Source organism: Oncorhynchus nerka, linkage group LG14 (assembly GCF_034236695.1).
Source record: "Oncorhynchus nerka isolate Pitt River linkage group LG14, Oner_Uvic_2.0, whole genome shotgun sequence".
NCBI classification, from domain to species: Eukaryota; Metazoa; Chordata; class Actinopteri; order Salmoniformes; family Salmonidae; genus Oncorhynchus; species Oncorhynchus nerka.
Genome location: NC_088409.1, coordinates 49,196,864 through 49,208,384, shown reverse-complemented (window position 1 = coordinate 49,208,384; position 11,521 = coordinate 49,196,864).

Sequence of the window (11,521 nt, the reverse complement as noted above, 5' to 3'; positions counted from 1 at the left end):
CGGTGATGCGTTGTGCAGACCTCACTACCCTCTGGAGAGCCTTACGGTTGAGGGCGGAGCAGTTGCCGTACCAGGCGGTGATACAGCCCGCCAGGATGCTCTCGATTGTGCATCTGTAGAAGTTTGTGAGTGCTTTTGGTGACAAGCCGAATTTCTTCAGCCTCCTGAGGTTGAAGAGGCGCTGCTGCGCCTTCTTCACGACGCTGTCAGTGTGAGTGGACCAATTCAGTTTGTCTGTGATGTGTATGCCGAGGAACTTAAAACTTGCTACCCTCTCCACTACTGATCCATCGATGTGGATAGGGGGGTGTTCCCTCTGCTGTTTCCTGAAGTCCACAATCATCTCCTTAGTTTTGTTGACGTTGAGTGTGAGGTTATTTTCCTGACACCACACTCCGAGGGCCCTCACCTCCTCCCTGTAGGCCGTCTCGTCGTTGTTGGTAATCAAGCCTACCACTGTTGTGTCGTCCGCAAACTTGATGATTGAGTTGGAGCGTGCATGGCCACGCAGTCGTGGGTGAACAGGGAGTACAGGAGAGGGCTCAGAACGCACCCTTGTGGGGCCCCGTATTGAGGATCAGCGGGGAGGAGATGTTGTTGCCTACCCTCACCAACTGGGGGCGGCCCGTCAGGAAGTCCAGTACCCAGTTGCACAGGGCGGGTCGAGACCCAGGGTCTCGAGCTTGATGACGAGCTTGGAGGGTACTATGGTGTTGAATGCCGAGCTGTAGTCGATGAACAGCATTCTCACATAGGTATTCCTCTTGTCCAGGTGGGTTAGGGCAGTGTGCAGTGTGGTTGAGATTGCATCGTCTGTGGACCTATTTGGGCGGTAAGCAAATTGGAGTGGGTCTAGGGTGTCAGGTAGGGTGGAGGTGATATGGTCCTTGACTAGTCTCTCAAAGCACTTCATGATGACGGAAGTGAGTGCTACGGGGCGGTAGTCGTTTAGCTCAGTTACCTTAGCTTTCTTGGGAACAGGAACAATGGTGGCCCTCTTGAAGCATGTGGGAACAGCAGACTGGTATAGGGATTGATTGAATATGTCCGTAAACACACCGGCCAGCTGGTCTGCGCATGCTCTGAGGGCGCGGCTGGGGATGCCGTCTGGGCCTGCAGCCTTGCGAGGGTTAACACGTTTAAATGTCTTACTCACCTCGGCTGCAGTGAAGGAGAGACCGCATGTTTTCGTTGCAGTCAGTGGCACTGTATTGTCCTCAAAGCGGGCAAAAAAGTTATTTAGTCTGCCTGGGAGCAAGACATCCTGGTCCGTGACTGGGCTGGGTTTCTTCTTGTAGTCCGTGATTGACTGTAGACCCTGCCACATGCCTCTTGTGTCTGAGCCATTGAATTGAGATTCCACTTTGTCTCTGTACTGACGCTTAGCTTGTTTAATAGCCTTGCGGAGGGAATAGCTGCATTGTTTATATTCGGACATATTACCAGACACCTTGCCCTGATTAAAAGCAGTGGTTCGCGCTTTCAGTTTCACGCGAATGCTGCCATCAATCCACGGTTTCTGGTTTGGGAATGTTTTTATCGTTGCTATGGGAACGACATCTTCGACGCACGTTCTAATGAACTCGCACACCGAATCAGCGTATTCGTCAATATTTCCATCTGACGCAATACGAAACATGTCCCAGTCCACGTGATGGAAGCAGTCTTGGAGTGTGGAGTCAGCTTGGTCTGACCAGCGTTGGACAGACCTCAGCGTGGGAGCCTCTTGTTTTAGTTTCTGCCTGTAGGCAGGGATCAGCAAAATGGAGTCGTGGTCAGCTTTTCCGAAAGGGGGCGGGGCAGGGCCTTATATGCGTCGCGGAAGTTAGAGTAACAATGATCCAAGGTTTTACCACCCTGGTTGCGCAATCGATATGCTGGTAAAATTTAGGGAGTCTTGTTTTCAGATTAGCTTTGTTAAAATCCCCAGCTACAATGAATGCAGCCTCCGGATAAATGGTTTCCAGTTTGCAAAGAGTTAAATAAAGTTCGTTCAGAGCCATCGATGTGTCTGCTTGGGGGGATATATACGGCTGTGATTATAATCGAGGAGAATTCTCTTGGAAGATAATGCGGTCTACATTTGATTGTGAGGAATTCTAAATCAGGTGAACAGAAGGATTTGAGTTCCTGTATGTTTCCTTCATCACACCATGTCTCGTTAGTCATGAGGCATACGCCCCCACCACTCTTCTTACCAGAAAGATGTTTGTTTCTGTCGGCGCGATGCGTGGAGAAACCCGTTGGCTGCACCGCATCGGATAGCGTCTTCCCAGTAAGCCATGTTTCTGTGAAGCAGAGAACGTTGCAGTCTCTGATGTCCCTCTGGAATGCTACCCTTGCTCGGATTTCGTCAACCTTGTTGTCAAGAGACTGGACATTGGCAAGAAGAATGCTGGGGAGTGGTGCGCGATGTGCCCTTTTTCGGAGTCTGACCAGAACACCGCCTCGTTTCCCTCTTTTTCGGAGTCGTTTCCTTGGGTCGCTGCATGCGATCCATTCCGTTGTCCTGTTTGTAAGGCAGAACATCGGATCCGCGTCGCGGAAAACATATTCTTGGTCGTACTGATGGTGAGTTGGCGCTGATCTTATATTCAGTAGTTCTTCTCGACTGTATGTAATGAAACCTAAGATGACCTGGGGTACTAATGTAAGAAATAACACGTAAAAAAAACAAAAAACTGCATAGTTTCCTAGGAACGCGAAGCGAGGCGGCCATCTCAGTCGGCGCCGGAAGTTAACATCTACACCAAAGTAGCACAACACTTCAGATCATTTGCAAAATGGAACACTTGTCAAAACTATACGCGACTTCATGAAAATATTTTGTTACCAAACGAAACACACATTTCATACGACTTCAATCTTTTTGAACCAGTTACACACTGCTGTTGCTAACCTAAAACACTTTTAGCAAGTCAGTGATTAGAATTAGCAATTGTCAGTGATTAGAGTACTGTAAATGAAGTACAGAGAAAGTGCAACTATACAAACACTACACAAGACCAATGCTGCAGACTGAGGAAAAGATCATTTATTTCTCTCCATATACCCAAATCAGTCAACATGTCAACATGGAGAATCACAACAAAACATGTCCCAGTTCTCATGCTACTACAGTAGTGTGCATAACACTTAGCTCAGCAAACAGACAAATGTAAACTACTGTATCCAGTACAGGTTACAATTACAGTAAATAACAAACCCAAAAAATAATCTGAAAAAAACTGACAATATTGTAAAGAAAATACTACAGTGAACATACTATACATTATCTCATCGCTTAGCTGGATCTGACCAGAGAATTTCATCAACATCACAAGCAATATCGTCATTAGCAAGACAACGTGGGAAGAACCGTCTTGAATGTGGAATCCATCCTTACACTGCTGCAGCGTCGACTTGGTCACAGGCGTCCTCCATGGCCTGAATGAGGGGTACCTGAGCCTGGAGCTGGAGATCGTAAACCTCCATGGCCTGAATGAGGGCTACCTGAGCCCGGGGCTGGAGATCGTAAACCTTCCTGGCCTGAATGAGGGGTACCTGAGCCCGGGGCTGGAGATCGTAAACCTCCATGGCCTGAATGAGGGCTACCTGAGCCCGGGGCTGGAGATCGTAAACCTTCCTGGCCTGAATGAGGGGTACCTGAGCCTGGGGCTGGAGATCGTAAACCTTCCTGGCCTGAATGAGGGGTACCTGAGCCCGGGGCTGGAGATCGTAAACCTTCCTGGCCTGAATGAGGGGTACCTGAGCCTGGGGCTGGAGATCGTAAACCTTCCTGGCCTGAATGAGGGGTACCTGAGCCTGGGGCTGGAGATCGTAAACCTTCCTGGCCTGAATGAGGGGTACCTGAGCCTGGGGCTGGAGATCGTAAACCTCCATGGCCTGAATGAGGGGTACCTGAGCCTGGGGCTGGAGATCGTAAACCTTCCTGGCCTGAATGAGGGGTACCTGAGCCCGGGGCTGGAGATCGTAAACCTTCCACCGCCATGCAGAGAAAAACTCTTCGATAGGGTTTAGAAACAGAGAGCATGGTGGAAGGTATAGTACTGTCATCTGTGGATGGTGTTGAAACCAGTTCTGGACCAAAGCAGAGCGGTGGAATGACACATTGTCCCAGATGACCGTGTATTGCATCTGGTGCATTTCATTACCTGCTGTGACGATGTGGTGCAATCGGTCCAAAAATGCGAGGTGTGTTGTAAGGGCCCATTTTGGCATGACGGAGGACAACCCCATGCTGTGAAATGGCAGCGCAAAGGGTGATGTTACCCCCACGTTGCCTTGGGACATTGATTATAGCCCTGTGGCCAATGATATTTCTGCCTCTCCTTCTTGCTTTTGTGAGGTTGAACCCTGCCTCATCAATATATATGAATTCATGCAGGATTTCCTCAGCATCTATCTGCAAAACTCCCTGAAGTACAGTGAAAGACAAGATTGTGTAGTTCGGGATAGGTTCTAGTATACAGTCCATGTAAAAAAGTCATGTGTGCAGTATGCAACACCACAGTGCTAAAGTGAACAATACAAACCTCCACATACTCATGCCGCAGCCGTTTGACCCTCTGAATTCCACTCACAAGGCACTCGATAAAGTTGTTTCATTCGAACCAGATGTCTCTTCAGGATGCGTGCCAGTGTTGACTGAGAGACCTGATGGACATTATTGAAAATGGCATGGTCACCGATAATGTTGGCTTGTAGTTCTCTGAGCCTGATAGCATTATTGGCCAAAACCATGTTTATTATCTCTCTCTTGTTCTTGCGTGAATATGGGCCCCCTTGTCGTTCCCGACCCTCATCCCTATGTACAGAATAACACATGTAACTTACTGTACAGTGTCACAGGACGGGGTATCACAAGTGCTGATATGGTGCTGACAATAAGCAGCTGGTTACTGTAACTGTAGACAGATCTTATTTTACCCATTTTCCTGTCGAAAAGTTCTTATGACAGATGCCACTGTATATCTGCTAAGATTTGGCTGGACTCTCAGTCCAGCCCCCCTCAGCGTCAATCCGTGGTTCACAACATGGTCCACTAGTGTTGCACGAATGTCATTTGATAAGTTTGGTCCTCTTCTTCTTTGTGCACGTTCTCCTCCTGCTTCGGGTCTTCCTCGACCTCTGGCTCAGCCTCTGCCTCTTCCTCTACCTCCTCCTCTGTGTACTCCTCCTCTCACCCTCACTCTTCTTCTGACTCCTTTCATTTTGGTTGAAGGCAGGTGAACCTACCTGCTGCATTTTTATAGTGCTTAACCCTGATTGGTGTGTCTACAAGTGACATCATGATATACTTCTGTGTCTGATGTACACAAGTGCGTTCATCCACCTCTGGCCTGCTCGCCTCCCTACCACTGAGGAAGTACAGTTCCCGCGCAGCCCAGTCAAAACTGTTCGCTGCTCTGGCCCCCCAATGGTGGAACAAACTCCCTCACGACGCCAGGACAGCGGAGTCAATCACCACCTTCCAGAGACACCTGAAACCCCACCTCTTTCAGGAATACCTAGGATAGGATAAAGTAATCCTTCTCACCCCCCTTGAAAGATTTAGATGCACTATTGTAAAGTGGCTGTTCCACTGGATGTCTTAAGGTGAACGCACCAATTTGTAAGTCGCTCTGGATAAGAGCGTCTGCTAAATGACTTAAATGTAAATGTAAATGTTTAGTGTTTTGCAAATCACTGTGTGTAATGTTTTGCAACTAGTGTGAAGCTGACAATGTGCTTACAGTTGTGCAAATCTAGTCTTGTGTTGTGCTCCTTGAGTGTAAGGTTTTGCTAATTGTGGGAGAAGTTCCATTTTAGTGTGTAAGCAATCTTAAAAAACTGTAAGAGTATTTTAATGGAGAGTGTGTTTGTGTGCATGTCCATGTGCGTCTGCGTCTGTCTAAGTGTGAAAGGTCCCTCTGTCTCCATCATCCTCCCATGGAATGGAAGGAGGAGCGTGTCTGGCTGTGATTTTTGTGGCTGTGAATGCCAGTTGAGTTTAGGAAAAGCCTAAAACTGCAGTCTGACTGAGATTGCAGTTTGACTGGTCGAGGCAGAATGCATTGGCCTGTATTCAGAGAGTGAGAAAGGGAGTGAGTTGAGGGCTTGGTGTGTGTGTGTGTGTGTGTGTGTGTGTGTGTGTGTTGTGTTTGGGCAGTGTTGGATGACAATGGCCAAGGGTGTATTTTTCTGCACCAAGTCCCCCAGGTGCTGCAGTCTTTCTTCCTACTGGGATTGATGGGCGTTACAGTAAACACCAGCTCTGAGGAACAGACTGCCAATGGGAGCATATTATGCAGAGTTTCTGATTGTCGTGTGGGTTGGTGGATGTGTGGGTGGGTGGGTGCGTGGGTGGATGTGTGTGTGGGCATGTGTATGTGGGCATGTGAATGTGTATGTGTGTGTGTCCTCAGAGAAGAACATTTCTCAATGAAGTAGTGTATATTTAAGTCATGGTGTCAACCTTGAATATAGCCGATTACAATGATAGAGTTACAATGCTTCTTTCTACTTTTTGACGTGCTCCCTTGAGGCTTGACTGGTTTGAGTCTTTCTGGCCCTCGTGCAGCTGGTGTACGTCCTTCCAGGAAATGTGACTATCCTGGAATGTTCCAGAGTAGGAGTAGTTATGAGTTCAGATTGTTTCCCTCCCAGATTCTCATTGTGCACTTTGATTGTTGTCCATTTCCAAAGTGCACAGAACAACCCGTACGGCACACAGAACGTCCCCCCACAACCCCACCCACAATCATCACTCACTTGCCTGGTCCCAGATCTGTCTGTGCCGTCTTGTCAACTCCTACAGGAGCTGGCCGGACGGCACAAACAGATCTGGAACAAGGCTACATCACTGTTAAACATCTTGAATCATGGAATCTTGGGTGTTAGTTCCCCTGAGAATACCACCCTCATAGTAGATAATTGATGAGTCCATAAATCACCAATTGTTCAAAGATGCCAGCTGTTGTGAACCATTGCCTCTTTTAGACAAGGCCTATTTTAAGACTACTCTATAGAGGTCCTCTGGTTCAGAAATGTCACCAAGGTGGTGATTTAAGGTAGTGTTGGTTATGCACTGGAAATGACAGCAGGGCTTCGTGGGTGGTAAAGGCACAGGGCAGGTTGGAGTGACCTCATTTTCAGGCCAGCTGTAGTGGATGAAATTTCCTAGTAGCCTAGTTTAAGTTGAAGTTTCTATAAAAATCTATAAAACTATCTCACATTGAGGAACACTCCGGAATAAACACATCACATAATGACAAGCTACGAAGGCGTTACTCTTTTAGGTCTAAAGGCTAAAGTAGGCAGCAATAGGCTATATGGTTACTTGCTACATTTTAAAAGGTAGATGCCAAGGTAAATTATACAGTCTAATATCAGTTAATGGCTAGGTGTCAGTATTTGACTTCATATTTGAAGTAGACCTACTGGCCTATGTCTCTAGTAGGAAACTTGTATTAGTAGATCATTTCTACATTGATATACAGTTAGTATTAGATTATACTAGTATAATTATACTTCCATTTGGGGGGGGGTGAATGGTCAAAACCCACAAGTGCCCCAAAGTAAGGTTGTTGACTTATGGCCAAAGCTTAATATGACACATTTTGAACATATGGCTCTACTCTTTTATCCCAGCAGGTGGCAATGTTGGCAAGTCAACCAGGCCTTGCCATGGTGTGAGGTATCTCAGTGCAAACTAGGTTGATGTGTCAAGCAGATTATATACAGTGCACACTTCTACAACGACCATAAATCTATCACTGAAACATCTACTACTAAGCTATAGCCTAGACTCCTCCGTATCACGAATCCCCTCTGAAAACTCAATACTTGTTGCTTACTCTGCTATTCAGTAGTTTTAGTTTGTTTGCCAAACTCAGATGTGAAAGGAAAATTGAAACAATTCAGTTGTAAGGCAGATCCCATTGTGCTCTTTTAACTGAAGGCAATGTTTCAACCCTGTATCACAGGCGAAGTGGGAAGAAGATTTACCCTAGAGATTTACCCTAGAGATTTACCCTAGAGATTTACCCGAGAGATTTACCCGAGAGATTTACCCTAGAGATTTACCCGAGAGATTTACCCAAGAGATTTACCCAAGAGATTTACCTAGAGATTTACCCTAGAGATTTACCCTAGAGATTTACCTAGGAGGTTTCGAGGGTAGAGATTTACCCTAGAGATTTACCCTAGAGATTTACCCGAGAGATTTACCCGAGAGATTTACCCTAGAGATTTACCCGAGAGATTTACCCTAGAGATTTACCCGAGAGATTTACCCTAGAGATTTACCCGAGATTTACCCTAGAGATTTACCCGAGAGATTTACCCGAGAGATTTACCCTAGAGATTTACCCTAGAGATTTACCTAGAGATTTACCTAGAGATTTACCCGAGAGATTTACCCTAGAGACCCTGAAGATTTACCCTAGACATTTAGATTTACCTAAGTTTACCCTGAGATTTACCGAGATTTACCCTAGAGATTTACCCTAGAGATTTACCGAAGAGATTTACCCTAGAGATTTACCCGAGAGATTTACCCTAGAGTTTACCTAGACCCTAGATTTACCCTAGAGATTTACCCTAGAGATTTACCCTAGAGATTTACCCTAGAGATTTACCCGAGAGATTTACCCGAGAGATTTACCCTAGAGATTTACCCTAGAGATTTACCCTAGAGATTTACCCTAGAGATTTACCCGAGAGATTTACCCGAGAGATTTACCCTAGAGATTTACCCTAGAGATTTACCCGAGAGATTTACCCTAGAGATTTACCCGAGAGATTTACCCGAGAGATTTACCCTAGAGATTTACCCTAGAGATCTCTGCTAACCACGGAAAGATTAATAGCCTCACACGGATGGGTTCTGAGACACGCAGCTGTTTAACTGAAGACTTTGAAAGAGTCATGGGTTGTTAATAAATTGATATGTTTGTCTTGGTATGTTTTACTAATTGCGAACATATGGAAGATGTACGTTGTCTATACCTATTTAGTTTTTTAAAAACTGTTTTTTTAAACTTTCAAATAAGCAATGAACTAATGTCTTGTTTCTCTGTCTTTTTCAGGTGAGTTCTTCTTCCATTGTTTGACTCATCAGAAGGAAGGGTTAGGACACCAGGGCCGTCTGCCGTCTGTCTCAGTATAGGTACAACACTCGAATAACACGAGCATAACATTATAAGGGATATGTGAAGGTAAATGTATGAGAAAATGTTGGACAGATAATGTTATTGTAATGGATGGAAACAATGTTTGCCATGAGTGTTCTCTGGCAGGCTTAGTGGTGGTGCTGTTTTGCATTTGCCGGATACGGTATCTATCCATATCCAAGGCTGGGATTTGTAATAGAGATGACAGGACAATGTGTGCAGATGTAGGAGTGCAGCCTTTCGGTTTCTTTGCCAAATCCATCACAATGAAGCATCGAGTTTCAGGGCAGTGTAGTTGTGCAGGGCGCCGCCTTGTATCAAATAGTTATGGGATATTTGAGTGTTTCAAGGTGAACAGCAATGGACAGTGAGGTAATAACAATTGTCTCCAAGGTGGCACATTTGGGAAATGATTCATTGGCATGTAGATATGAAATTCCTTAACACACACACACACACACACACACACACACACACACACACACACACACACACACACACACACACACACACCATGTGTTAATCATACTGAAACATCACTGTAAAATGTTTGGTTTTTATGCTGTCTTGAAAGAGAGCCCCTCAAGTGAAGTGCTGGGCTGTGACTGGCCTGGGCTGTGACTGGGCTGGGCTGTGACTTGCCCTATTCTAACTCACGTCTTAAATGCTACACGCCCCTTCTGACCTGTGAAGGCGCTGTAACACCTAGATGAGAAACACCTGAGTGAGAGGGCTTGCCCAAAACTGGAGACTGGGAGAGGTCACCACCATGCTGCAGTTTTGGTAGAGGAGCATGTTTAGTTTTTTTTAGGATGGGTGGGGTAGATAAAGCAACACGTGCTCTAACTTTGGACTTTGCATCCCGTTTTGTGAAATCAGTATGTGAAGAATGTGTGTGCGTGTGGGAGGGGGTCTGACACAGCTAGAAAGGAATTTTCAGTTTAGCAATTCACTTTCAAGTAGCTAGAGTCAACAGAGTCATGACTGTGCATGCATTTACATGTACAGTCACCATAGGAGAACCCTTTTCGGTTCAAGATAAAAAAAAACTTTTGGGTTTTATGTAGAACCCTCTGTGGAAAGGGTTCTACGTGGAACCCAAAAGGATTCCACCTGGAACCAAAAAGGGTTCTTCAAAGGGTTCTGCTGTGGGAACAGTTGAAGAACCCTTTTAAGTTCTAGACAACACCTGTCATTTCAGCACCAGAGGGCATGCAAAAAACCTGGGCACGCCATGCATGTGTCCTCTTTCTGTTAGACAATCGAAGGGAAGTTATTTTGAAGGTAAATCTATCTTGTTGGCATTCAATTCCTCTCTAGGGAGGCTGGTAATTGCTTTCCATCCACCAGTGTTATTACAGAATGTCCGATCGACTTTATTCTTGCGAGCCATTTTCCAAATATTAAGCTAGCTATGAATCTCTCTGGGAGAGACTACCTCCACCTTCCACCACAGGATAAAATTAGCCCATATTTTATAAGTGTCTATGTGAATGCGGAGCTGTAGGATTATCTGACTGATTTGAGTCTGTTTCTAATCACAAACGAAATCCTCCATAAGATCAAAGTGTGTTTGTTGACGTTCGTGTATTGTCTCTAGTGGCCATAATAGGTTACTGTGCTACTACTCTCTGGGGAGCTGCAAAGCGTTGTCAGGGGAGAAACATGATAGGCTACTGGCCATAGATATACTATATACTATACTGTGCTGCTTTTTTTTCTCTTGCTTGCTCCTCTCTCTCTCTCTCTCTCTCCCCCCCCCCACAAGTCCACACTCTCTGAAGGACAAACTGTGAACACGCTGTAACTCACACCGTAACTCACACTGTTGCCCTTAGCCTCTTCTGGGTGGGGTCTGAGAGGCCCACATACTGTAGGTTTTTTTTTATATCCAGAGGAGTCTGTCCTCGGCATTGTTTCATTTAATGACCAGCGCTGAAATGAAGGACTGAAGAGCGAGTGTATTCTGCCTGTTGTTTGCACTGGCTCTTTCTCTGTAGGAAGGAGTGTGTTTGCTTTGCTTTGTACTCATAGTGTAAAACAGGATAGGGCGAGACCCAGTCCAGCCTTGTTAATAAGTGAAGGCAGCGATGGTGACTGGTGACATTAGCAAATGCTAGATATTAAGAGCCCAAAAAATGTCAGGTGCTCTATTAAAAAGAATTGACGCTTGAGTTGAGGCTAGATCATTTTGGTCATGATATGTTTGGCTCTAGAAATAGCCTGACGCTGGAGGACTCAGAGAATGACCTTTTTCTAGAGCAGTGAATCCTAATGCTTTTGAGTTGATGTGAGCTAAAGGCTTAGCATCTCAACATCTCCACCATCACTGCACCGCGCCCCTCTGCGATCATTCTCAATCCTAA